At 40.3% G+C, this 27,559-nt stretch overlaps 1 long non-coding RNA gene across 2 annotated transcripts in view; it reads right to left on the bottom strand.

Moving 5' to 3' along the window:
- LOC123384726 overlaps positions 1 to 4,362 on the bottom strand; it is a 41,461-nt gene extending 37,099 nt beyond the window's left edge. For both annotated transcript variants that reach the window (XR_006596206.1, XR_006596205.1), the window contains exon 1: positions 3,284 to 4,362. This is a non-coding gene — a long non-coding RNA (uncharacterized LOC123384726). The remainder of the gene's footprint in view (positions 1 to 3,283) is intronic.
- Between the last annotated feature and the right edge of the window lie 23,197 nt (positions 4,363 to 27,559).

Below are 27,559 nucleotides of genomic sequence, written 5' to 3' on the forward strand. Positions count from 1 at the left end.
AATGCATTTGACAGTGAAACACTGTTGCCCAAAGTGCTACCCATATGTAATCATACCAGAAGTGATACTAGAGACCAACTGATTGTAAAGCAACTGGACACAATTCAAGATTAAAAAAAAAAAAAAACGAAAAATAAATACATAAATAATGTAGCAATTAGAGAGGGTTTGCACGCACCCACCTGGATTGGCGAATTTACTGTGCAATCTACTCAAACATTTGAGCAGCTAGAACGAGAATTATACTGAGCTGAGCTACATTAAATATTTGGTCATGGAGCTCACTGAAATTTATACACAATTACCAACCTTCAAGGAAACCAACTCTAATTGGAGAGATAAGATACGAGTGTTAAATTAAAAAATAATAAAAGTAAATAATAGCAAAGATGTCCTGGGACATTTTGGTATTGATTTCTTGAGCCACATGCTAAGTGCTTATACTGCCTTTTGGAGAGCGGTCACGTGGCCCACATGCTGCAGACACCGGCGGAGGCCTTAGGAAGCAGACAATCGGTACTCCGTCTCGGTCCCCTTGTTGGGTCCAGGTGTGTTCCACTCGAGGCAGCCAGCCACCAAGTGTTTGCAGGACACTCAGCTCAGACTTGCTGGACCCCACCCGCCTGTATACAAGGAGAGCTGGGACGGCTCCCCCTGCTGGCTTCTACCAATGATTCCCAGATGCAGAGGCATCACATTCCATTTTCCTTCCTAATGACTTGAATAAGTATCTCCTAGGTTGTCAGGAGTTCTCGCCAGCATTAAGCCAAGTTTCTGTGGACTGGGCATAACCTTGTATCCTTGTTTGGCTGTCTCTGCTTCCCTGGCCCACTTGCTCACGTCTCTACTGTTTTCTCCTAGGAAATCTTCCTAATAATTCCCTTTCACAAGAAATTTTCTTTTAGGGTTTCCTTCTGGGGACCCTAGGACACCTTCTCAATATCCACTGTTTTAGGGGGAGACACACAGGAGAGAACATGCAGCACTAAAAACCACAATTTACTGCTTCTATTAGCTGGACGTGGCCATGTGACAAGGTTCCAGAAAATGAAAGGTAAGAGGGACCCTGTTGGATCCTTGAGGGGAAGTTCTGCTTTCCCGATGTAAAGGTTGTCCCTTTCTCCCTAAAGCATCCTTCTTTTTCCTGCCCCGTGTATCTGCAGGAGGCTCGAGGCAAGCAGCCAAGAGGTAATCATCAAGACCAAAGGAACCCATAGACGAGCACAGAGCAGAAGGCGAGAGGAACACAGCCCAGCGCTCAGTGCCACCAAGGATCCTGGAGGACCATCACCTCCTGTCTAGACAGCCTACCTGCAGACACAAATAAGGTAAGCTAACATAAATACAACTCTTTTTAAAAGCTGCAGACTGTTCTATTTCCATGTCAGTGAATACAATCTCTCAATGACCCTGTGCCGATGGACACAGAGGACTCCACGACACCTGTTGGTTTTTTTCAATAAATGAAAATGATTTTTTCAATTTTTTCAATGGAATAACAAAGACCCACCTCCAGTGATGTGGGCTGGGATGGAACCATGCTGAAGTAACCCTCAGGAAATCTGCTTGAGGCTGCAGCCTGGCTTGGTTTCCAGGCCCCTCTTGAACAACTCCCCCTGAATTAGCAACAGGCATGTTCACCACCTCTGAAAACCCTCAAAGTCAACCAAAATCAGAATGACTAGAAGCGAATCTCAGCTCGACACCTTACTAGGTAACTGATCTTGAGCAATGGTGCTATGTTTCATCAACTGCAAATGGTACAGAATATCACCTCCACAAAGGTTGGGTGTATGGATTAAATGTAAAGTACTTAGTCTGTGTCAGGCACATGGTGTTAATTTTAGAAGAAATTAAGTTCATTAATTTGAATTTACTACAATTCAGGATTCTGATTAGAGCAAGAAGAGAGGCTTTTCAGATGTAATGAGAGTCTATCTCAAGGGAAATTTTAAACCTATAAGATGTCAGAAAATTCAACATGTATTAATGTTTATATACTGATACTTTGGGGTCATTCAAAGCCTTACATCAAACTGTAAATATTCCAATGAAAAGCAATATTTTAAAGTTTGAGAGAGAGAGAATCCTAAGCAGGCTCTGCACTGTCAGCGCAGAACCTGACATGGGGGTTGATCCCACAAACTGTGAGATCATGACCTAAGCGGGATGCTTAACTGACAGAGCCACCTAGGCGCCCCAAAAAGCAATATTTAAAAGACATGCACAGACTTCCAGCTGACAGTATGGTCCTGGCCACGGAAGGAGAAACTTCTGATACACCAGGAGATCAGCAATGCTAAGGTACATACACAGAGCCATGCGGGTTGGGCATCTCAGTCGTGAACAATGCGTACCTGCAGATTGCTACCAGGAGGATATTTTGAGCCTCCACGTAGGCAATCCGTTGCTGTTTGTCTGTGGCAATACTTTTGCTTATCTTGGCCCAAAGGTAAAATTGCTTCGTCACTACTTATCTCTTCCATAGGTCCATTTAGTCCTTCACGAGAGAGGGGGAATATTTCTGCAACCCAGATGTTGGTACTGGCCCCAGGGACTAGGAGATTCCTAAACACAGCTCTTGGGGCTTTCATCGTGCAGATTTCCAACAAGTCAATGGCTCTGAAATCTTCCCCTGGACGCTCGACACTAAATGTTGGGGCTAAATTATGAAAACAAAAGGGCTTTCTTAGTTAACACGTTTCAATAGCTACCCCTAACGTGCTTGGGGTTCTTGGAGATGGAAGGAGACTCATCTCCGGGGAAGAGATTTACAAATTTTGACCTATGGAACCATGGCAGATGATTGTGAGGGATCGTATTTAGGAAGATCTATGCCCATCTCGCTCCCAACTCCCCACGGGTGAGGTTCTTAAAAGACACATCTTCCTCCTGAAATAGGGTCACAGTGATGAAAAACTAGAGGGCCAGGTGTGAGCCTCTGTTCATCAGGTTCATTACCCAAACTTGCTGATTGCAAGTCATCAGCAGACAGGTGATTTACAGAAAAAGCAGAGATGTGATGAACATGATAATGCACAGAAAGTTCCCAGGCAGCTCCTTGCCTGGCCTATAGTATCAGCTCCATAAAAGCTAAGTAGCAAGATTATGCACGGAGTCCTAATATGTTACTAATATTAAACAGAGTAAAACAAAACAAAACAAAAAACGAAACAAGGCAAACAATAAAAGAAACACACCTGAATTAAGCAAAGATGAAGGGAGGCAGGGGAAAGATTTGACAAAGGAAAGCTGTAAGGAGGAATGAGTTATAAAAACCTACAGTCCTAGGGCGGCTTCCTTTCCTGCAGAGACAGGCGCCCTCTGAAGCGTGGGGTCCCTCTTCTCTGCGGCTGGAGGTGGAGGCAGGGTCCCGAGGGAGTCTGCGTTCAGGGACTTCCTTTTATACCCGTGGACTCTCCAACAACCTTCCCCAGGTCCCCGAGCCGTTGATGAAGAAGTATGTCAGCACCAACAGTAGGTCATCGACCTGAGCGGCAGTCACCCAGTTTCCGCAGTCCGGGCAGTGGTTTGTCAGGTACTGGACTCCCTTCTGGGGAACCAAAGAGAGCCCCCTGGAAGGCCCCTCCTGCTTGACACGGAAGCTTCCCAAGTCTGAACTGCAGCCCCTGACCTTTACTACAGGTGTCAGGTCCGCAGGTTAATTTGCCCCTTACTCCCCACTTCTGCTTTCTTGAAGACTGAAGTTAGGATCATGGCAACGCCTCTCTCATGGGGTGGCCATGAGTATTAAAAACGGCGGTTTAGGCCGAGAACATAGCAGGAGGACTGTCCCACGGTAAGCCCTCCACCAACGCTGGCCAGATGTACCCCCACTTGCTTGCGTAGACGGCTTGGGAGAGAGAACGCAGGCAGGGGAGAAATGGATGCAGCTGTTCCGGATGGGGCAGGGAAGGTCGGAACTAGAGTGAGCTTTCCCACCGGGAAACAGGCCTTGTTGGCCAGCTGTGCCCCATCAGCAAGGGAACGCCACCAAATCACAGAAAATGATGGGGCCTCATGAGCACGCGTGGCTGGAGGTAAGGAAAATGGATGCACGGAGCACGAGGCACCTGAGATTTGCCGGTTGACTCTGGCCTCCGGAGACTGCAGGAAACCAGGAAACATTTAATACTGCAAATATCCCCATCACATTTTAGGAATCTGCTTTCCACTTGGGGACCCAGTGCGTGTAGTATTTCTGCACATTTCTTTTTCTGGTACGTAATCACTTTGCCTTGTAACTTACTTTTATACACTCAAGTTAAAATGGATTCCAAGGACACTACATATTGCCAATAACAGTCCTGTTGAACTGTTTTATGGGACAATAATCTAGCATCCTGGTGGTGAAAGCCAGCCATCAACCTCACAGTTAATTCACTGGGGAGGTGTATTATTGCTTCATAAAACATTGCTGGGGTATTATTATGAATAAAAGCTAGGTAAAGCTTTTTGGTATTTCAATTGTTATTTAACAAATATATATAGAGATATACATAAATATATATATATATATATATACACACACACACACATATATATATATATTTAAAGGATATCTGCTACCCTGTCATATATTATGTATATATAATATATATATTTCCCCTCTAGTGGGTTTAAAATACTGAAGCCCCAAATAAACCTGTAGTTTATGCCTCCAGCAAAGGTAATTAAGTTGTAAATGCTGATCTTGCTAATGCTAATGAGTGGTTTACTAGAAATAAATTGCACTTAACTGCATTTAGAAAGCAATCCACACAGTCAGAAATGACTGGCAAATTAGCACCAGTCAAAGCTATCAGCATACAGTAAGGATGGCAAGTAAAAAAAAAGAAAAAAAAAAGCTCTTGTCGAATTCATGCGTGTGTATAAGAAAATATCAAATCTGAACCCCTCAAGTGGTACAATGAGTCTAAGAGACCATTTCCTTCATGCCCCTGCTTCCCTATAAACCATGCAATTTCATGAGCTCTCTTGGCAGTGCAGTCTGGTGGCTCCGAGTCTTGATAAAAGAATGTTCTTTTTTAATGTGTAATCTAAATCCCCTCTCCTGTAATATAAGCCCATCTCTGATTTGCAGTCTCTCAGCAGAAATGAACTTGAGCTCTTCACCTCCAATCCCGTGCGGCTTCCTGCCGCCTTCCAAACACTCAATTCCTTATGAATAATATAGAACCATGGAGCATATGCCAAAAGAGGTAAAGCGTAGGTGACGGAAACGTCAACAGAGAGCTTTTATTTTATTCTATTCTTTGCTTCGATGCCTTCGAGTTTTAACTAGTATTGCTTATTTTTTGAAATAATATCCTTTTGACATAACATCTGGAATGTCACAGATATGGCTTGGCTTTATTTTGATGCTTATTAAGATCTAGGTGGTTTTTTTTTCTTAATTTTTCAGATGCTACACCTTAAGAACATGGCTGGAACATGTGCAAATGTACTGACAGGCATGTCATTTTCTGTCGATGTAAATAGGACACCTGCCCCTGTGTGTGTGAAGAGGGAGACAGGGCCAAGCAAAAGAAAAAAAAAGGCTGAGGAATCTCCATCTTCCTGCGAAGTACTGGATTATATTTTCAGATGTACACTTAGCATGTCTGAAATTAATTGCAGTGAATTACTATATTTATTTTGCAGCATTCAGATGCAACATGTAACTATTAAAAATTAATCCTTTTTTATTTATTCAAATCTAGATCCTGGTGAAGTTAAACTTATCAGTGATCTATTTCTCTCTGCCATGCACTCATATTCTGTAGAAATGCATGCAGTATCTCCTGTGAATCGCATGCTGCTCGGTGACTCCCGTTTAAATACAATTCTCTAGGGGCAGCTGGTGGCTCAGCTGGTTAAGCATCCGACTCCTGGTTCCTGAGTTTGAGCCCTGCATCAGGCTCTGTGCTGACATTGTGGAGCCTTCTTGGGATTCTCTCTCTCCCTCTCTCTGCTTCACCCCTGCTCATGTGCACACACACACACACACACACACACACTCAAAATACATAAACTTAAATTTTAAAAAATGCATAGAATTCTCTAGACTAGTATCACCTACTAGTACTCATTCTTAGGATCACATGACTTCTGAAACCTTGTTGCTATTTCTTGTGTGTGTGTGGGTATGTTTACCGTTTTTTGGGGGGTATAAATCGCAAACCATAAAATTTGCACACTGTAAGTGTACAATTTCAGTGATTTTTAGGATATTTGCAGAGTTGTCGGGCCATTGTTACAATCTAACTTTACAACATTTCCATCACTTTAAAGGTACCTGTTTTATACAGTTGGTAGTCTGTTTAACATTGTTTGCATTGTGTAATGACTTCTTTTTAAAACTGTTTCATCCAAGGGAAAATTGGAAGCTGTCCAACACATTAATTCAGCATGTGTGATACTGAATATATTTTCTTACAAAAACAAAGCAATTTTCACATCAATAAAAGTGTCACATAAAGCATATGTATGTGTCTTAGGTCGTGCGGACAGCCGTAACAAAATCCCATTGGCTGGATGGTTTATAAACAACAGAATTCTTTTGCTCCAAGTCTTGGAGGCTGAAAGTCTGAAATCGAGGTGCCAGGATGACTGGGTTCTGGTGAGGTCTTTGTTCTGCCGTTGCAGACTTATTGTATCCTCACACGGCAGAGAAGGCTGGAAGTTTGTGAGGTCTTTTTATATGAGAGCACTAATCCCAATCATGAGGGTCCCATTCTTGAGGTCATCTAATCACTTCCTGAAGGACCCCTCCCAGTACCATCACCTTGGGGGTTAAGATTTCTGTGTAGAAATTTTCAGGGAGACACAGACATACAGACCATAGCTGTATATTTTGATAACAAAACCAAAAAAAAACAAACGCTCATTATTTCAAATATACTTCAAATAAAAAAAGATTGGACACAGATTGTGACCACGGAGAGATCAATGACATGGGAGAATATTCAGTTAGACTGTGGTCTCAATCTATAGATTTCTCTGCTCCATCTTGAAAATGGGATCTAGCTGGCCAGGTTTTCAGGTCCCCAACCCTGCTTTGTTAGTGACCCCAAAGTCACACTTATGTACACTTTTCACAAGAAAGTCTCTGATGCTAACCTCCATGGGAACAGAGACAGCCCCATTAACCCACTTGAGGATATTACAAATTCTAAAGCGACTTACTATGTTCCTACGTTAATGGTACATACTCTCTAGTCTAGGGCTATGTAATTTAGATGGTGTTACAGCTTGTACTTTAAACTAAAAAAGGCCATAAATATTACATAGTTTAAGTTGTTTCTCTGGATGAAATTAGGTAAAATTAAATATAAATGATGATCTCAAGCATCTTTAAAGCATACCCCAGTTATTTTTCTATATATACTTAATTAAGTTCAATCTAGGAAAACTAGGTTGTAATCTTTACTGGAAAAGTTCATATATATACATATATATATATATGTATATATATATGTATATACATATATATATGTATATACATATATATATACATATATATATGTATATATATATATATATATATATATATATATATATAATCTGCATTAGTGAAGAATATGGACTCAAGAAATCTACAAAAAGGAAGTCAGAGAAGTAAGCATGATGAGTGTGTTCCTAGAACTATCTAGGGTCAAATGTGCTAGCGATTTTGTGTGGCAGATATACAAATGCCTTTATTAAGAAGATTTGGGGGTTTTTAAACTTTATTTTTGAGGGCGGTTGGGTGGGGAGGGGAAGAAGAGAGAAAGAGAAAGGAAATCCCAAGTAGGCTCAATGCTGTCAGCACAGAATCCAACATGGGGCTTGGTCTCATGAACCATGAGATCATGACCTGAGCTGAAATCAAGAGTCAGATGCTTAACTGACTGAGCCACTCAGGCACCCCTATTAAAGAGAGTTCTCATGTAGAATGCTTTGATGTCATTGGCCAATAGGATCATACCACTAGTACTCTGATATGATTTTGTGGTCACCAACCAATCTTTTTCATAACTTTTATCATTTACTTGGTATCTATAAAGAGAGACAATATGCCCATTGGTGAATAGAAGTTGACATTTGATAGTTATCATTTTCAGTATCAATTAAGGAACAATATTCACATATTAGTACAAAAGTTTATTTGGTTATGCCAAATCAAACTCAATAACCAGATGATTTGGGAGATCATGAATAATTAAATTTCTAAATCTAAATGCTAAAGAGTAGTCTTTGGGAAGTCCCGAAATTATCAAGAAAATTCCTTGGAATATGGTTATCATATTATGATAATACCACCTGAGGCGATCTGTTGAGGTAACACTGCTCTGCACTCACCAATTTCAACTTTCTTTCATTTCAAAGTTCAATCATTAAAGTGGAGTGCTCGGGGCGCCTGGGTGGCGCAGTCGGTTAAGCGTCCGACTTCAGCCAGGTCACGATCTCGCGGTCCGGGAGTTCCAGCCCCGCATCAGGCTCTGGGCTGATGGCTCGGAGCCTGGAGCCTGTTTCCGATTCTGTGTCTCCCTCTCTCTCTGCCCCTCCCCCATTCATGCTCTGTCTCTCTCTGTCCCAAAAATAAATAAATAAATAAATAAATAAATAAATAAATAAATAAATAAATAAATAAAGTGGAGTGCTCATCCATGCAGAGGAACATATTCCTTTCTTATGTGGGCATGGGAGATTAAGGGACTCCACTTCTAAATCCTCTCCTCCCCAACTTTGTCTTTCCTAACCTGAGTTCTCAGTTTGAAGTTCTTCTTCCAACATCCAATCTCCCATTCCCATTTCCACTTTCCAAAGGTATGCATGCCTCTCACTCACCTGGAATCTTATTACGGTTCCTTGCCTAGAGTGGAATAATACACAGGCAAACCAAAGAGGGAAACCTTTCAGAAATCATTGTTCCTAAGGGAGACCCCATTGAGAGCAAAACAAAGAGAGATTCATGTACAACATAGAAATGGAAAGTGGTTGAGTGTGGTACTGGCACAAAAATAGACACACAGATCAATGGAACAGAATAAAGAGCCCAGAAAAAAAAACATGATTATATGGTCAATTAATCTTCAACAAAGGAGGTAAGAATATGCAATGAGAAAAATACCATCTCTTCAACAGATTCTGTTGGGAAACTGGACAGCAATGTGCAAAAAAAATGAAACGGGACCACTGTCTTACACCACACACAGAAATAAACTCCAAATGAATTAAGGGCCTAAACGTGAGACCTGAAACCATAAAAATCCTAGAAGAGAACACAGGCAGTTATTTTTCTGACTTTAGCTGCAGCCACATTTTTCTTGATATGTCTCCTGAGGCAACGGAAACAAAAGCAAAAATAAACTATTGGGACTACATCAAAATAAAAAGCTCCTGCACAGCAAAGGAGGCAATCAACAAAACTAAAAGGCAAACTACAGAATGGGAGAAGATATTTGCAAATGATATATCCCAAAAAGGGTAGTATCCAAAATATACAAATAATTACACAACTTAACACATGCGTGGACATGCGCGCGCGCACACACACACACACACACACACACAATAATATAATTAAAAATGGGCAGAAAACATGAACAGACATTTCTCCAAAGAAAACAAACAGATGGCCAACACACACATGAAAAGATGCTCAACATCAACCATCATCATGGAAACACAAATCAAAACCACAATGAGATGTCACCTCGCACTTGTCAGAATGGTTCAAATCAAAAACCCAAGAAACAAGTGTTGGTGAGGATGTGGGGAAAAAGGGAACCCTCATATTCCATTGGTGGGAGTGCAAACTGGTGCAGCAACTATGGAAAACAGTGTGGGGTTCCTCAAAATAATGACAAATAGGACTACCATATGATCCAGGAATCCAACTACTGGGTATTTACCCAAAGAATATGAAAACACCAATTCAAAAGGATATACACACTCTTATGCTTATTGCAGCATTACTTACAATACCAATTATGGAAGCCGCTCAAGTGTCCATTGATAGACAAATGGGTAAAGAAGATACACACACACACACACACACACACACACACACACACACACACACACACTGGAATATGACGCAACCGGCAAAAAAGAATGGAATCTTGCTATTTGCAATGACATGGATAGACCCAGAGAGTATAATGCTAAATACTAAATGAAATAAGTCAGGGAGAGAAAGACAAATACCATATGATTTCACTCATATGTTGAATTTAAGAAACAAAACGTACAAAGGGAAAATCAAGACAAACCAAGAAACAGACTCTTAACTATAGAGAACAAACTGATGGTTACTAGAGGGGAGGGTGGTAGGGTGACGGGTGAAGTAGGTGAAGTCCCCTTCACCTTAAAAGCAGACTTATCATGATGAGCACTGTGTAATATACAGAATTGTTGAACCTTTATATTGTATACCTGAAACTAATATAACACCATATGTTAACTATACTAAAATTAAAATTGAAAGAAAATAAATGGAAAGTAGTTTATTTTATGTAGGCAATGGGGGCTTGGATTTCTTGCAACGACTCATTCATTCACTCATTCAACAAATATCTGTGTCTACTATGAGTCTGTCTCCATTCTAGGCATGATAGATTCCTCCTTTCCTCCCTCTCTCTGTCCCTACTGTCCTTCCTTCCTTCCTTCCTTCCTTCCTTCCTTCCTTCCTTCCTTCCTTCCTTCCTTCCTTCCTTCCCTCCTTCCTTCCTATGTTTAGACCCATGGTTTCTGATCTCTCAGTAAATATATTTCATTTCCTTGAAGGGAAGTCTGAATTGTGAGTGCCTCACAACCAAGTCAAACACATTTCTATTTCATAAGCATCTGATTTTAGGAAGCATAGGGTTTTTGCCACAAGGCTGTGCTCCATTAAAAAAGTATATTTTAGTTATCATTGTAAAAACAAATAATTACATTTTCATTGCTAAACTTTTTAACTTAATTTATGATAGTACTTAGAATGTTTTTACATTCAAAAGAATGAACTACAAAAGCATTACCTTATTCAGTGAATTGAATGAAAAAGAGGAAAATTATTGGAATTAATGGATACAAAACTGACATCACTTAACTGTGAAGTTATTCTTCTAATGGAGTCAACATATTAGCATCTGTGACTTTAATACTTTTTGTATATGCACAGGAAAACATCAACTCCAAAATGAGGAACATTAATTTAGAACAATCTTTTGATCTAAATGAAATATGCTTTCCAGAGTACTGGGCAAACATATTTTATGCAGCTGCATAGGCCATATAATCTTTTGGGCACAGACTTCTTAAAATAATTACCAACCTCTAAAGGTGGAATAGAAAATGGAATCTTATTAAAGGCACACCAAATTATTCTCTTGCAGCTATTAATACATACATCATTAAACACTGAGAAATCCTGAGAAAATTCTAAACCTGGCTGTGTACTAGGACAATGGTTATAAACCAAGTGATATGGCCAACATAGGTAAAAACTTTATATCGCTTTACCATGTTATCATGGCGCTATGTGTTTGATGTTTTTCTTAAGTCCGATTATATTATTGCCAGAAAATAACTCTCATTTGGATGACAACTCTCACAATTAGACTAGCTTTGTCAATTAAATTACCATATTAACTCATGTGTAAGGTGTACTTTCTCTTTTTAAAAAAAAATTTTTAATGTTTATTTATTTTTGAGAAAGAGAGACAGAGCGTGAGCAGGGAGGAGCAGAGAGAGAGGGAGACACAGAATCCAAAACAGGCTCCAGGCTCTGAGCTGTCAGCACAGAGCCTGATGCGGGGCTTGAACTCAAGAACTGCGAGATCATGACCTGAGCTGAAGTCAGACGCTTAACTGACTGAGCCACCCAGGCGCCCTACTTTCTCTTCTTTCCCAGTTTCTCTGATATCTATATTGTGTCTTACTAACTGCTCAGGTAGACAGCAATAGTTGTCAGTGGGCTGAGGTGGGAAATCACTTGCTATCCCTGTATTATGACTGGAAAACTACATGATGGAGTCAACAATTTAGTATCATTTTAGGAAGGGCTATAATAATTGGATTGTCTAGATTTGCTCCATTGACACTCTCTGGGAAAAATCAAGTCCATGCAAGCATCAGCTAACCACTCAGGAGGAATCTTGGAGTTGACTATAGAGCACTCTTAAGAAATTCCACCTCACTATGAATGCTTTGAATATAGCAAAGGATGATACACCATGAAAAAGAAAAGAAGGAGATGGCCCTCAGTGGAAGGATAATTGGATTTGTGTTGAGACGGTTGCACAGGGAATGTGGAAACTTACAAACAGTAAGTGTTCATATCACTAATACTTTCTTTTTGATAAAGCACCTGAGAAATAGATAATATATAGGTAATTTTAAGAGATCGCTCTCAAAGAACGTAAAGATTCAGATGAAAAGAAGTGATGGCATCATTATTTTTCTTTCGTCTTAACATATAAACATGTGTCTCCTCTTATCCTTATGGTAATATGTCAAATTTACTTTAAATCCTCGCTAGTAAGTGTGGAATCTGAATGTAGTGCTCCAATGATAGCAACTTGCAAACTTTTATTTGCAGTGCCTCGTAAGGCCCCAGAAACATAAGTTGTCACTTACTAATAGTTCTTAAACTAAAGGGAAGACACACTCAGGATGAAGCAAGACATGTAAACCAGAGTTTGTAAGAATTCCCATTTCTGTTTATAATACTTGGCTTTTTTGTGTATTCATGTTTTTCTTCTACATTTTTCCTCCTCCCGTCTTTTGTTTCTTCCCTTCCTTCGTCCCTAACTTTCCATAAATTTGTAATTTATCCTATAAGGCAATGCATAGGAAGTGGGCAACTTAAATTTCTGGAGAATCTACTGAAGTAATAATATGACAGTGTTTCCTATATGGCACCAGCATGGCAGGACCTGTCCTTCCTAGGCTTTCCCTGAAGGGATAAAGGAAACTCCAGCCTGGCCATCCATGTCAACCAATGAGGTTGTAAAGGCAACTCAGACTCTGTTGCCCACTCTTTCACACTGGGAACAGCTCCCAGAATTAACTGTTGGATGGCAAACATCTTTAAACTCATACAATTTTATGTGTGTATAACAATCTAATACATTTTCAGTGCTGATAAGTTTCAGTCTTATAAATGTACTAATTGGGATATGTTTGAATTTAAAAAGGGAAGAAAACACAGGGTGCCTGTATGGCTCAGTCGGTTAAGCAACTGATTCTTGATTTAGCTCAGGTCACAATCTCACAGTTTGTGAGATCAGGCTCCAAGTTGGGCTCTATGTCGATAGTGCAGAGCCTGCTTGGTTGGGATTTTCTCTCTCCCTTTCTCTTTCTGCCCTTCCCCTGAGCTCTCTCCCTCTAAATAGATAAATGTTAAAAAACAAAATAAGATAAAAAGGGAAGAAACTGATTTCCTTGCCTCCTGCTCCTAATCAGATATGAACCAATGGTGGCCATTTTAAATCAAGGTGTAGCCTTTAACCCCGTAAGAGGAAACCCCCAAGTAAATCCATCCGACTTCAGATAGGCTTGCTGGTGTGTGAGAGAAGAAAGTTGAACATGTTCAAGACTTGCATAAAATGGGCTGTTTGGTTGTTCAGAGTAAAACCATTCTGAGCTGCTGCTACATAGAAATATAACATCAACCCTGTTTCTGATGATCTGCATGGACAAGTATGACAAAGTCTATGAGGTGTAATTCTAGGAGGAGCAGATTTGTTCAGAGGAAACACTTGGACAGGAAAATTACCACAAGAGAAATAAAGAGTTCTTAAAAAGTGAGAACCCTTACTGGAAATGGCCAAGGGAAAGTGGAGCTAAATGGCTGTAATTAGCTCTTCAGAAAACACCCTCCGTGTCTTCTTACTCCCTGACCTCCTCTTGCCCCCATGTTCTTGTCATTTCTCCTAATTCTTTATTCACTGGGTTTGCCTTCTTAATATTCAAACGCTCACCCAGGCTTTCTTTCTCCTTTCTTTGCAGAGTATAATTACTTTGCGAAATTTACTGCATTTTGAATATACACAAATGGATATTTATAACTGTGTCAGATTTCTCCCATTTTCCCTTCACATTGTCCTATCCCCAGGACCTTTCTGGGATTCATAGTCAGGGCCTCTGACCCCTTGGCTTCTAGCTGTATTCCACCAAGTGGAAGCCCTATGAAGAGATCGGGCAGAGGAAGGACATTTAAGACAGGCTGCTTATTCTGCTAGTTCCTTCCATGTGATGTTGCTTTTGTCCCTTGACTCAAAGACACGGTACTTCTCATGGTAGCTCCTTTCCTTGTCTCTATGCTTTCAGATTTCACCTGCTGATCTTTCCCTCTTGTCCTTCAGGGATGGTAACAACTTAGCTACCACTAGGCTAAATCTGTGCTATGTCTCATGGAGAATCCATGCCCATGTCATTCTAGAGAGTTCACTCACAAACACTCCCGGTCTGAGAGATCTCTATCTCGGTATCAAGAAATCATTGATAAAATGAACCCCCTTCTATAAAAGATACAAAATGTACCTTTAAAACCCCACCCCAGCCCTCCTCCTCCCTCGCATAGCAGAGGAATTGTATATACCATACATCATGTATCCTTTATACTGTTGATGAACATCTGGACTGTTTCCATAATTCGCCTGCTACATATTTTCCAGCTATGACTCTGCTAACACAGGTCCTCTCAGCTAGTGTCTCTCTAAGCTAAGATGGGGACATCTTCAATTTTACCAGACAGTGACAGGTTTTTTCCCAGTAACAAAGCCATTTTTTAAAAAAACTCATCTGAAGGACAGAACAATCCAAGAATCCTACCTCTTTGCCACTACCTGATACTGTCCAACTTTTGAATTTTTACACATTTCGTCCATGTTTTTATTGCAGATTTAATTGGCAGTTCCCTTGATAACTAATTAGGTTGCAGATTGTTTCATATGATATTTCTTCAGGTCTCCTGCGTATTTTTTTTCTAGTGAATTGTTGACACTCTCATTGATTTGTAAGACTTTTATTTTTAATGTCCTGGATATAAATCCCTTTGTAAATCATGTTTGATGGTCTCCTCTTATGAAACTTTACTTTTTCCTCTCTTTATGGAAGGTTTTGATGAAGCTAAGTTCTTAATTTTAATGTAGTTGAATTTAGAACTCTTGTTCATTCATGGTTTGGAATCTTTATATCTGACTCAAATATATATATTTCCAATCATAACATAGTCTATTTTGTATTCTAAAATTTTATAATTTTGCCTTTCTTTAACCTTGAGAATTTTATTTTTATTTTTTTATTTTATATATGAAATTTATTGTCAAATTGGTTTCCATACAACACCCAGTGCTCATCCCAAAAGGTGCCCTCTTCAATACCCATCACCCACCCTCTCCTCCCTCCCACCCCCCATCAACCCTCAGTTTGTTCTCAGTTTTTAACAGTCTCTTATGCTTTGGCTCTCTCCCACTCTAACCTCTTTTTTTTTCCTTTTTCCTTCCCCTCCCCCATGGGTTCCTGTTAAGTTTCTCAGGATCCACATAAGAGTGAAACCATATGGTATCTGTCTTTCTCTGTATGGCTTATTTCACTTAGCATCACACTCTCCAGTTCCATCCACGTTGCTACAAAGGGCCATATTTCATTCTTTCTCATTGCCATGTAGTATTTCATTGTGTATATAAACCACAATTTCTTTATCCATTCATCAGTTGATGGACATTTAGGCTCTTTCCATAATTTGGCTATTGTTGAGAGTGCTGCTATGAACATTGGGGTACAAGTGCCCCTATGCATCAGTACTCCGTATCCCTTGGATAAATACCTAGCAGTGCTATTGCTGGGTCATAGGGTAGGTCTATTTTTAATTTTCTGAGGAACCTCCACACTGCTTTCCAGAGCGGCTGCACCAATTTGCATTCCCACCAACAGTGCAAGAGGGTTCCCATTTCTCCACATCCTCTCCAGCATCTATAGTCTCCTGATTTGTTCATTTTGGCCACTCTGACTGGCGTGAGGTGATACCTGAGTGTGGTTTTGATTTGTATTTCCCTGATGAGGAGCGACGTTGAGCATCTTGTCATGTGCCTGTTGGCCATCCAGATGTCTTCTTTAGAGAAGTGTCTATTCATGTTTTCTGCCCATTTCTTCACTGGGTTATTTGTTTTTCGGGTGTGGAGTTTGGTGAGCTCTTTATAGATTTTGTATACTAGCCCTTTGTCCGATATGTCATTTGCGAATATCTTTTCCCATTCCGTTGGTTGCCTTTTAGTTTTGTTGGTTGTTTCCTTTGCTGTGCAGAAGCTTTTTATCTTCATAAGGTCCCAGTAATTCACTTTTGCTTTTAATTCCCTTGCCTTTGGGGATGTGTCGAGTAAGAGATTGCTATGGCTGAGGTCATAGAGGTCTTTTCCTGCTTTCTCCTCTAAGGTTTTGATGGTTTCCTGTCTCACATTCAGGTCCTTTATCCATTTTGAGTTTATTTTTGTGAATGGTGTCAGAAAGTGGTCTAGTTTCAACCTTCTGCATGTTGCTGTCCAGTTCTCCCAGCACCATTTGTTAAAGAGGCTGTCTTTTTTCCATTGGATGTTCTTTCCTGCTTTGTCAAAGATGAGTTGGCCATACGTTTGTGGGTCTAGTTCTGGGGTTTCTATTCTATTCCATTGGTCTATGTGTCTGTGTTTGTGCCAATACCATGCTGTCTTGATGATGACAGCTTTGTAGTAGAGGCTAAAGTCTGGGGTTGTGATGCCTCCTGCTTTGGTCTTCTTCTTCAAAATTCCTTTGGCTATTCGGGGCCTTTTGTGGTTCCATATGAATTTTAGGATTGCTTGTTCTAGTTTCGAGAAGAATGCTGGTGCAATTTTGATTGGGATTGCATTGAATGTGTAGATAGCTTTGGGTAGTATTGACATTTTGACAATATTTATTTTTCCAATCCATGAGCAGGGAATGTCTTTCCATTTCTTTAAATCTTCTTCAATTTCCTTCATAAGCTTTCTATAGTTTTCAGCATACAGATCCTTTACATCTTTGGTTAGATTTATTCCTAGGTATTTTATGCTTCTTGGTGCAATTGTGAATGGGATCAGTTTCTTTATTTGTCTTTCTGTTGCTTCATTGTTAGTGTATAAGAATGCAACTGATTTCTGTACATTGATTTTGTATCCTGCAACTTTGCTGAATTCCTGTATCAGTTCTAGCAGACTTTTGGTGGAGTCTATCGGATTTTCCATGTATAATATCATGTCATCTGCAAAAAGCGAACGCTTGACTTCATCTTTGCCAATTCTGATGCCTTTGATTTCCTTTTGTTGTCTGATTGCTGATGCTAGAACTTCCAGCACTATGTTAAACAGCAGCGGTGAGAGTGGGCATCCTTGTCGTGTTCCTGATCTCAAGGAAAAAGCTCTCAGTTTTTCCCCGTTGAGGATGATGTTAGCTGTGGGCTTTTCATAAATGGCTTTTATGATCTTTATGTTCCTTCTATCCCGACTTTCTCAAGGGTTTTTATTAAGAAAGGGTGCTGGATTTTATCAAAGGCCTTTTCTGCATCGATTGACAGGATCATATGGTTCTTCTCTTTTTTTTTGTTAATGTGATGTATCACGTTGATTGATTTGCGAATGTTGAACCAGCCCTGCATCCCAGGAATGAATCCCACTTGATCATGGTGAATAATTCTTTTTATATGCCGTTGAATTCGATTTGCTAGTATCTTATTGAGAATTTTTGCATCCATATTCATCAGGGATATTGGCCTGTAGTTCTCTTTTTTTACTGGGTCTCTGTCTGGTTTAGGAATCAAAGTAATACTGGCTTCATAGAATGAGTCTGGAAGTTTTCCTTCCCTTTCTATTTCTTGCAATAGCTTGAGAAGGATAGGTATTATCTCTGCTTTAAACGTCTGGTAGAACTCCCCTGGGAAGCCATCTGGTCCTGGACTCTTATTTGTTGGGAGATTTTGGATAACCGATTCAATTTCTTCGCTGGTTATGGGTCTGTTCAAGCTTTCTATTTCCTCCTGATTGAGTTTTGGAAGAGTCTGGGTGTTTAGGAATTTGTCCATTTCTTCCAGGTTGTCCAATTTGTTGGCATATAATTTTTCCTAGTATTCCCTGATAATTGTTTGTATCTCTGAGGGATTGGTTGTAATAATTCCATTTTCATTCATGATTTTATCTATTTGGGTCATCTCCCTTTTCTTTTTGAGAATCCTGGCTAGAGGTTTGTCAATTTTGTTTATTTTTTCAAAAAACCAACTCTTGGTTTCGTTGATCTGCTCTACAGTTTTTTAGATTCTATATTGTTTATTTCTGCTCTGATCTTTATTATTTCTCTTCTTCTGCTGGGTTTAGGCTGCCTTTGCTGTTCTGCTTCTAGTTCCTTTAGGTGTGCTGTTAGATTTTGTATTTGGGACTTTTCTTGTTTCTTGAGATAGGCCTGGATTGCAATGTATTTTCCTCTCAGGACTGCCTTCGCTGCATCCCAAAGCATTTGGATTGTTGTATTTTCATTTTCGTTTGTTTCCATATATTTTTTAATTTCTTCTCTAATTGCCTGGTTGACCCACTCATTCGTTAGTAGGGTGTTCTTTAATCTCCATGCTTTTGGAGGTTTTCCAGAATTTTTTCTGTGGTTGATTTCAAGCTTCATAGCATTGTGGTCTGAAAGTATGCATGGTATAATTTCAATTCTTGTAAACTTATGAAGGGCTGTTTTGTGACCCAGTATATGATCTATCTTGGAGAATGTTCCATGTGCACTTGAGAAGAAAGTATATTCTGTTGCTTTGGGATGCAGAGTTCTAAATATATCTGTCAAGTCCATCTGATCCAATGTCTCATTCAGGGCCCTTGTTTCTTTATTGACCGTGTGTCTAGATGATCTATCCATTTCTGTAAGTGGGGTGTTAAAGTCCCCTGCAATTACCACATTCTTATCAATAAGGTTGCTTATGTTTATGAGTAATTGTTTTATATATTTGGGGGCTCCGGTATTCGGCGCATAGACATTTATAATTGTTAGCTCTTCCTGATGGATAGACCCTGTAACTATTATATAATGTCCTTCTTCATCTCTTGTTACAGTCTTTAAAGTCTAGTTTGTCTGATATAAGTATGGCTACTCCAGCTTTCTTTTGGTTTCCAGTCGCATGATAAATAGTTCTCCATCCCCTCACTCTCAATCTAAAGGTGTCCTCAGGTCTAAAATGAGTCTCTTGTAGACAGCAAATAGATGGGTCTTGTTTTTTTTATCCATTCTGATACCCTATGTCTTTTGGTTGGTGCATTTAATCCATTTACATTCAGTGTTATTATAGAAAGATACAGGTTTGGAGTCATTGTGATGTCTGTATGTTTTATGCTTGTAGTGATATCTCTGGGACTTTGTCTCACAGGGTCCCCCTTAGGATCTCTTGTAGGGCTGGTTTAGTGGTGACAAATTCCTTCAGTTTTTGTTTGTTTGGGAAGACCTTTATCTCTCCTTCTATTCTAAATGACAGACTTGCTGGATAAATGATTCTCGGCTGCATATTTTTTCTGTCTAGCACCCTGAAAATCTCGTGCCAATTCTTTCTGGCCTGCCAAGTTTCAAAAGAGAGATCAGTCACGAGTCTTATAGGTCTCCCTTTATATGTGAGGGCACGTTTACTCCTTGCTGCTTTCAGAATTTTCTCTTTATCCTTGTATTTTGCCAGTTTCACTATGATATGTCGTGCAGAAGATCGATTCAAGTTACGTCTGAAGGGAGTTCTCTGTGCCTCTTGGATTTCAATGCCTTTTTCCTTCCCCAGTTCAGGGAAGTTCTCAGCTATTATTTCTTCAAGTACCCCTTCAGCACCTTTCCCTCTCTCTTCCTCCTCTGGGATACCAATTATGCGTATATTATTTCTTTTTAGTGTATCACTTAGTTCTCTAATTTTCCCCTCATACTCCTGGATTTTTTTATCTCTTTTTCTCAGCTTCCTCTTTTTCCATAACTTTATCCTCTAGTTCACCTATTCTCTCCTCTGCCTCTTCAAGCCGAGCTGTGGTGGTTTCCATTTTGTTATGCATTTCGTTTAAAGCGTTTTTCAGCTCCTCGTGACTGTTCCTTAGTCCCTTGATCTCTGTAGCAAGAGATTCTCTGCTGTCCTGTATACAGTTTTCAAGCCCAGCGATTAATTTTATGACTATTATTCTAAATTCACTTTCTGTTATATTATTTAAATCCTTTTTGATCAGCTCATTAGCTGTTGTTATTTCCTGGAGATTCTTCTGAGGGGAATTCTTCCGCTTGGTCATTTTGGATAGTCCCTGGCGTGGTGAGGACCTGCAGGGCACTTCCCCTGTGCTGTGGTGTATAACTGGAGTCGGTGGGCGGGGCCGCAGTCAGACCTGATGTCTGCCCCCAGCTCACCACTGGGGCCACAGTCAGACTGGTGTGTGCCTTCTCTTCCCCTCTCCTAGGGGCGGGATTCACTGTGGGGTGGTGTGGCCCGTCTGGGCTACTTGCACACTGCCAGGCTTGTGATGCTGGGCATCTGGCGTATTAGCTGGGGTGGGTAGGCAAGGTGCACGGGGGCAGGAGGGGCAGGCTTAGATCGCTTTTCCTTAGGTGACCCACCTCAGGAGGGGCCCTGTGGCAGCGGGAGGGAGTCAGATCCGCAGCCGGAGGTTTGGCTCCGCAGAAGCACAGAGTTGGGTGTTTGCGCGAAGCGAGCAAGTTCCCTGGCAGGAACTGGTTCTCTTTGGGATTTTGGCTGGGGGATGGGCGGGGGAGATGGCGCCGGCGAGCGCCTTTGTTCCCCGCCAAGCTGAGCTCTGTCGTCCGGGGCTCAACAACTCTCCCTCCCTTTGTCCTCCAGCCTTCCCGCTTTCCGAGCAGAGCTGTTCACTTATGACCTCCCAGACGCTAAGTCGCGCTTGTTGCGGGAACACAGTCCGTCAGGCCCCTCCGCTTTTGCCAGCCGGACTCGGGGGCTCTGCTTGGCCGGCGAGCCGCCCCTCCGCCCCGGCTCCCTCCCGCCAGTCCGTGGAGCGCGCACCGCCTCGCCGCCCTTCCTCCCCTCTTCCGTGGGCCTCTCGTCTGCGTTTGGCTCAGGCGACTCCGTTCTGCTAATCCTCTGGCGGTTTTCTGGGTTATTTAGGCAGGTGTAGGTGGAATCTAAGTGATCAGCAGGACGCGCAGTGAGCCCAGCGTCCTCCTATGCGCCATCTTCCCTCCTCCCCTCCTAACCTTGAGAATTTGAAATGACCCCACAGTAACTGCTATTTGTGTTGTGTAGGAGGAATCCAATGCCTGTCATTTTCTTTCTAAATGAATCATTTCTTGTGACGAGATAATTTACTGAATAAAGCTTTCTCTCTTCACTGCTGGGCAAAATAAACCATCGTCCATCCAGGTCTCCTATATTCATGGTCTATTTGGGGGTTATCTTTTGGTTTCACTGGTCTATTTTTCTATTCCTGCAACACAGCCATGCAGTTCTAAAAAATACTTTTTATTAAAAGTCTTGATATGTGGTAAGATAAGTCCCCTCAACATGATCCTAGTGACTTATCTATTCTTGGAACTTCGAGCAACCATGTAAATTTTAAGGTCAGCGTGGGTAGTTACACACACACACACACACACACACACACACACACACAGACACACACACATACTATTGGTGTTTTAATTGGAATTTTATTAAATCTAAAAATCAATATGGGAAGAACTGTTATCTATATTGATTTCCTAGAGCAGCCATAACAAAACACCACAAACTGGGTGGCTTAAAACAATGGGAATGTATTCCACTAACAGTTCTGGAGGCTGGAAGTCTGCAATCAGAGTGCCAGCAGGTCCATGATCCCTCTGACCTAACGTCTCTAGAGCAGGATCTTCTCTGCCTCATCCAGGCTTCAGTTAATTGCCACCAATCTTTGGTGATCCCTGGCTTGTAGATGCCAACTTTTTTTTTCATATGCTTATTTGCCATCTGCATGACGTCTTTGGTGAGGTCTTTGGTCCATTTTTAACTGGGTTGTATTTTTATTGTAGAGTTTCAAGAATTCTTTGCCTATTTTGAGTAGCAGTCCTTTATCGGATCTATCTTTTACAAATATTTTCTCCCATTCTGTGGTTTGCCTTCTCATTCTCTTGATATTGTCTTTTGTGTAGCAGGAATCTTTAATTTTAATGAAGCCCAGCTTATTAGTTATTTCTTTCATGGCATGATGTGATCCATTTTGAGTTAAATTATGTGAAGCCTTCAAGCTTCAAGGTCGTTGTCCTCTTCTCTTCATCCTCCTCCTCCTCCTCTTCGTCCTCCCCTTCCCTCCTTCCTTCTTCCTTCTCCTTCTTCTCCTTTTTTTTTTTTTTTTGCATGTGGATGCACTGTTGTTTCAACACCATTTGTTGAAGACAAACTTTGCTCCATTGTGGACTATACTTATGGAAGTCTATTTCTGGGCTATATATTCTGTTTCACTGATCTATTTGCCTGTTCTTTTACCAATAACTGCTTGTCTTGACTACTGTAGCCTTATAGTAAGTCTTGACATCAAGTAGTGTTGGTCCTCTGACTTTGCTCTCCTTCAATATTATGTTGCCTATTCTGGGTCTTTTCTTATTAGTTTTTGTCATTGTTTTGCTGTTACTGTTTCTCTCAGCACAGTAAAGGCATCATTTTCAACATAATTAGAACATAATTACATTACTGAACACATAATTTTCATGAAAATATAATTACTACTGAAAAGCCATTTATCCGTTTTTCTTTACAGAAATTGTTCATTGTTCATGTTTTCAGTCTTCTCCGCTGGGATTCTTAAAATTTACTACTATGTGCCTACATATGGAACTTCTTTCCCTTCACCTATGTTGGTACTCACTGGGCTTGCTAGATCATTTAATTGGTATTTTTAATCCCTCTCAAAATTCTTAGCCAAAATGTCTTTCACTATTGCTTATATCCTTTCTCCTTTTGGAAATTCAGGTAGATATCTACGATACCAGTTCCCATCACCCTTCAGAACTCTACTTCTCTTTCATATGTTTCCACTGTTTGACTCTCAATGCTAATGCACTGAGACTCTTTCTCCAGATAGCTTCCCAGTCTGCACATTCTCTTTCATAGTGTCCAATCATCTGTTTAACCCAGCCCCATATTTTAATTTAGGGTATTCTACTGTATACTCTTAGAAGTTTTATTTATTCACTTAAAATACAATTGTTAATTTTACAACCTTATCTTTACCTTCTCAAAGTACTTATTCCAGATGTATGACTAAAGTTTAAACACTTAAAACCACTGTAAATGCATTCTGGTGTGCATCCTTTGGGTGATTCTTGGCTTGTGCCATATTTTATTTTTGTTTTGTTATTACTATGAGCTAGTGTTTTTTAAAACTTTATCTTTAGGGGATATTTGAGGAAAGAATTAAAAGAAGCCTACTTTGAACCTCCATGCCTTCACCAACAAAGATCACCTGCATGTAAATCTGGGCGTTAGATCTCCCCGGAAAACACAAGTTACACAGATGAGGAACACAAAGTCATGTGAAGGTTGGCTGTGGTGACAAATTCCTAAGGGAATATTTCCCCCTTCTCTCAGTCTGTCTCAGAAACACACAGACATCCTTGTTGACCCATTGTGGTGAATGTGATGGCTTAGTCAAGCCTTTGATTTTTTTTTTTAATTCAGTATTTGAATGAGTATCACATTTAGATGGATCAAAGTTCATCAAGATGCAGAGATACATGCACTGGAAAGCTGTCTACCACTCTAGTCCTCCAGCCTCTCAACACCCCCTCCCCACAGGAAGTTCAATCTGTATGCATCTTTTTGGAGACATTTTCTGCAAATGTAAGCAAATACTCCAAAAGATTATCAACTTGCTGCCTTTTACACAAATTCCACCATATGCAATCCATCTTTTTAACTCACTATAACTTGGAGATCTTCTTTGGTAGTAAAGAAAGAGCTTCCTCGTTCATTTTACACAGCTGCATAGTATTCCACTGTGTGGATTCATTCATTCATTCATCTAGGCTCCTACTGATGGGTGTCTAGGGTGTTCTCAGTGTTTTGCCATTATTTAAATGCTTCATTGGATAACCTGATACATCTTTCTGTACATGTGTGTCTGTGTTCATTCATGTGATTACTTGATCTTATGCATAAGGGTGCAGCTCTTTGGGCTCTTTATTCTGGGGATCTCATGTGAGGCTCCTAACTTGGTGAGGCACCTGTCTAAGTCAACAGAACATAAGCTTAAATTCCCTGACCTTTAGCCTATGTAGATGCTTCCATGTGAAAGCGGCTCCAGCTGTTCCCGAACACTCTGGATTCCTTCCTAGCTTGTTGTTCTTTTTTCTTTCCCCTTAAAGATTTTCTATTCTCTTTCCAGTTAAATGGAGCCCTTAAAAGGTTTTTAAAGACTTTTACCATTTTATTTGCTTTAAAGTGGAGAGCTTTTTTTTAAATTAATGTTTATTTTTGAGAGAGAGTGACAGAGCACGGGCAGGGGAGGGGCAGAAACAGAGGGAGACACAGAATCTGGAGCAGGCTCCAGGCTCTAAGCTGTCAGCACAGAGGCCGACGTGGGGCTCGAACTCACAGACCCCGAGATCATGACCTGAGCTGAAGTCAGATGCTTACCCGACTGAGCCACCCAGGCACTCCTAAAGTGGAGAACTTTTTAACGTATCAGATAAATAATGCTAGTAACAGATGTCTAAACCTTTATTTCAAACTGCAAAAAACCCATGTCATATTCAAAGAATGTATATAATATTCATATTGAAAGAAAATAAATGACACATCCCTATATTCTACCTATTTCTAAATGAACTTGGAGTATTAATTAGAAACTGATTCTTTCATAAGTCAGTGTGACAAATAGGTTTTCTACCAACTTCTTTCTTTTCATCAGCTCAGGATCAGGTTTTGTTGGCTGTCTAAGTGGTTGGCTTAACCTTGAGTTTTAACAGTCAATTTGGAAGATGAGAATTTTGAAATAAGTTTTATTATTTAGAGAAATACTATCACACAGGTTTTTGCCAATAATTTATCATAATTCCCACTCATTTTTTGGGATATTGGTAGTTGTATCTTAAATATTTCATTGGACTGACATTAAAGGAAAATCAATAACTATTACTGTTAAACTGAAAAGAAACATAAATGATCAAGACTCAGTGAAATTAAAAAAAGACACCATAAAACAAATGCTTTTCAAAATGCACAGGTGTGTCTCATATTTCTGCATATAATAAACTTATAATTCTTAGAAATGAAAGGAACTTGTAAATTGTATACTCTAGCTCTCTCATAATTAGTGGGCACTGTTTTTAGGGTGAGAGTCAATCATGAAGTAATCTTAACCCTCCTGTGTCCCAAGTGACATTATCTCTGATATGGTCAGAGGTGAATAAGCTGGATAGATTTACAACACACACACACACACACACACACACACACACACACACACACACCCTTTACTTCAGTCAACAACCAGGTTCTCGGGTATTTATTGAGAATCTAGTGTGTGCCTGTCATGTTACCAGACAGGGTTATCGTGGTGGCAACTCCAGAGAGTGAACAACTTAGTTGTTAACTACCTAGTTGTGTCCCACTGCGTGCACACACATGTCAAAATAGACCCTGAAAGGAAGGAAGTCTGCAGCTAGGGACATTAGCGAAAGCTTCAAGAAATGCAGGGTTAGGGCACGCAGATGCCAGACATATGGGGAAAAGAGGCATGCAGGTAGAGAAAACAGCGGGCACAAGACTGGAGCTGAAACAGTCCTGGGGATTCGACCCCATTTCTGCTAGATGCCCCTTCCTAGAGTAACTGGACGCATTTCATGGCGATTCGTTGTTCCTTGCTCCACCTACCTTTCCGTGCACTCCATTCTCCAGCTGTGAATTACCCTCTACTCCCTCATTCTCACATTCTGCATTTCAGCAAATGGCATTATTTTGTTCAACAGAGATAAAACCCTACCCACTTTTCAACAACCTACTCCACACCCTGACCAAATACCAGCTCGGTTATGAAGTTATCACTCACTCCTCACTGTGATTGTTTTTCCCTTCAAAAAATCTGCATGCCATGTTCCTATAACTTGGCTCATGTAGCTTAAAGCATTCCCCATTCATGGAAAGAGATGTGGCAGAAAACAGCTCGACATTTTGTTTTACTCCCTACAGTAACTTGCAGAGCATCTCAAATAATTTAGAAAATTTTAATGTTTATTTTTTTGGAGAGAGATGATCATGGGAGGGGGAGGGACAGAGACAGAGGAAGAGAAGGAATCCCGAGTGGGCTCTGCACTGACAAGGGGCTCGATCCCACGATGCACGAGATCATGATCTGAGCTAACATCAAGAGCCAGATGCTTAACCAACTGAGTCACCCTGGTGCCCCTAAAATAAAAAGTTCTGAAGGACAAAGAGACATAACTGGTGATAAAATGTAGTTTTTCCCCCTTTTTTCTGTATGCCTCATGATTTGATACTTCATGTATGTTACCTTATTTATATATAGTTTCATTGTAATTAAGCTCTAATTAGGTATTATTATTTTTTTTCTTCCACATGAGAAACAGATACATGTCACTTATCCAATCTCAAAAACATAACAAGGCAGCAAAGCTGGGATTAGGATTCAGACCAGACTCTGAAGTCCAATCATTCCCTGTAATAGCATGAACTACAAATGACTGACAGAGCATGGCCCTTGCATAAGGTTCCTTGCCTTGACCAAGAAGGCAGAAAATCTAGAACAGTATAGTTTTAGTATATTTAAGCCATCTTAGATAAGGGGGACCCACCAAAAAGAAATAGGCTTTTCTTGAATGCACACAATGTATTCCTATTGTGTCAGGTTCGTGATTCTCAGTAGATTTGAAGGCGACTTAGCGGATTTGGCTACAACCACCAAGAGACAAGTTGAACCATTCATGATGAATCATAGAATATTAGGCATTGCATGGGTCCCCAATATTTGTTGAAGCAAAGAAACAATTTAGCAATAATAATGCTGTTTAACATTAAAGACCAGACTAACTAGATGACAAATAACCAGAAAATTAACGTCTCCTTTTTAGAAATTAGTATTTCTTGTAATACCCATCTGAGGAAATTAATAGGTTAATTTAATAAAGTACAGTAAAAACATACAGAGGCCCGATGTGAAGGTCATTTAGCAAATGGAAAAAAGTTTAAAAACTGTCAAGAAATCCTCAAGCCATTCACATTTTCTGCAACCGTAACCCTCCTCACCTGTTGATTAATTCCACACTTTAGCTGTCATGTCACTCCAAGAGTTAGTTCCAGTTACACGAAGTGTGACAGTTACCCGAACGCTAAAGAAAACATCTTCTAAGCAACCTGAGTGATATTCAAGCTTCCTCATAGAAATGAAATGGGCACACAGTCTTCATAAGATGCTGCTTTTCTTTGATGTGGACATCTAAGTGCCATCTACAAAAATTCTAAATAATTCTTAATTCTCTGATGAAGTGGAGGACGTCAGGCTTCGTTTGCTTAAAACTGATACCGCAATTTTCAAGTGTGATTAATTTTTTTCTGGCATTTTATCATCTTTTATCGATCAAATAG

The sequence above is a fragment of the Felis catus genome, chromosome B1 (assembly GCF_018350175.1).
Source record: "Felis catus isolate Fca126 chromosome B1, F.catus_Fca126_mat1.0, whole genome shotgun sequence".
NCBI classification, from domain to species: Eukaryota; Metazoa; Chordata; class Mammalia; order Carnivora; family Felidae; genus Felis; species Felis catus.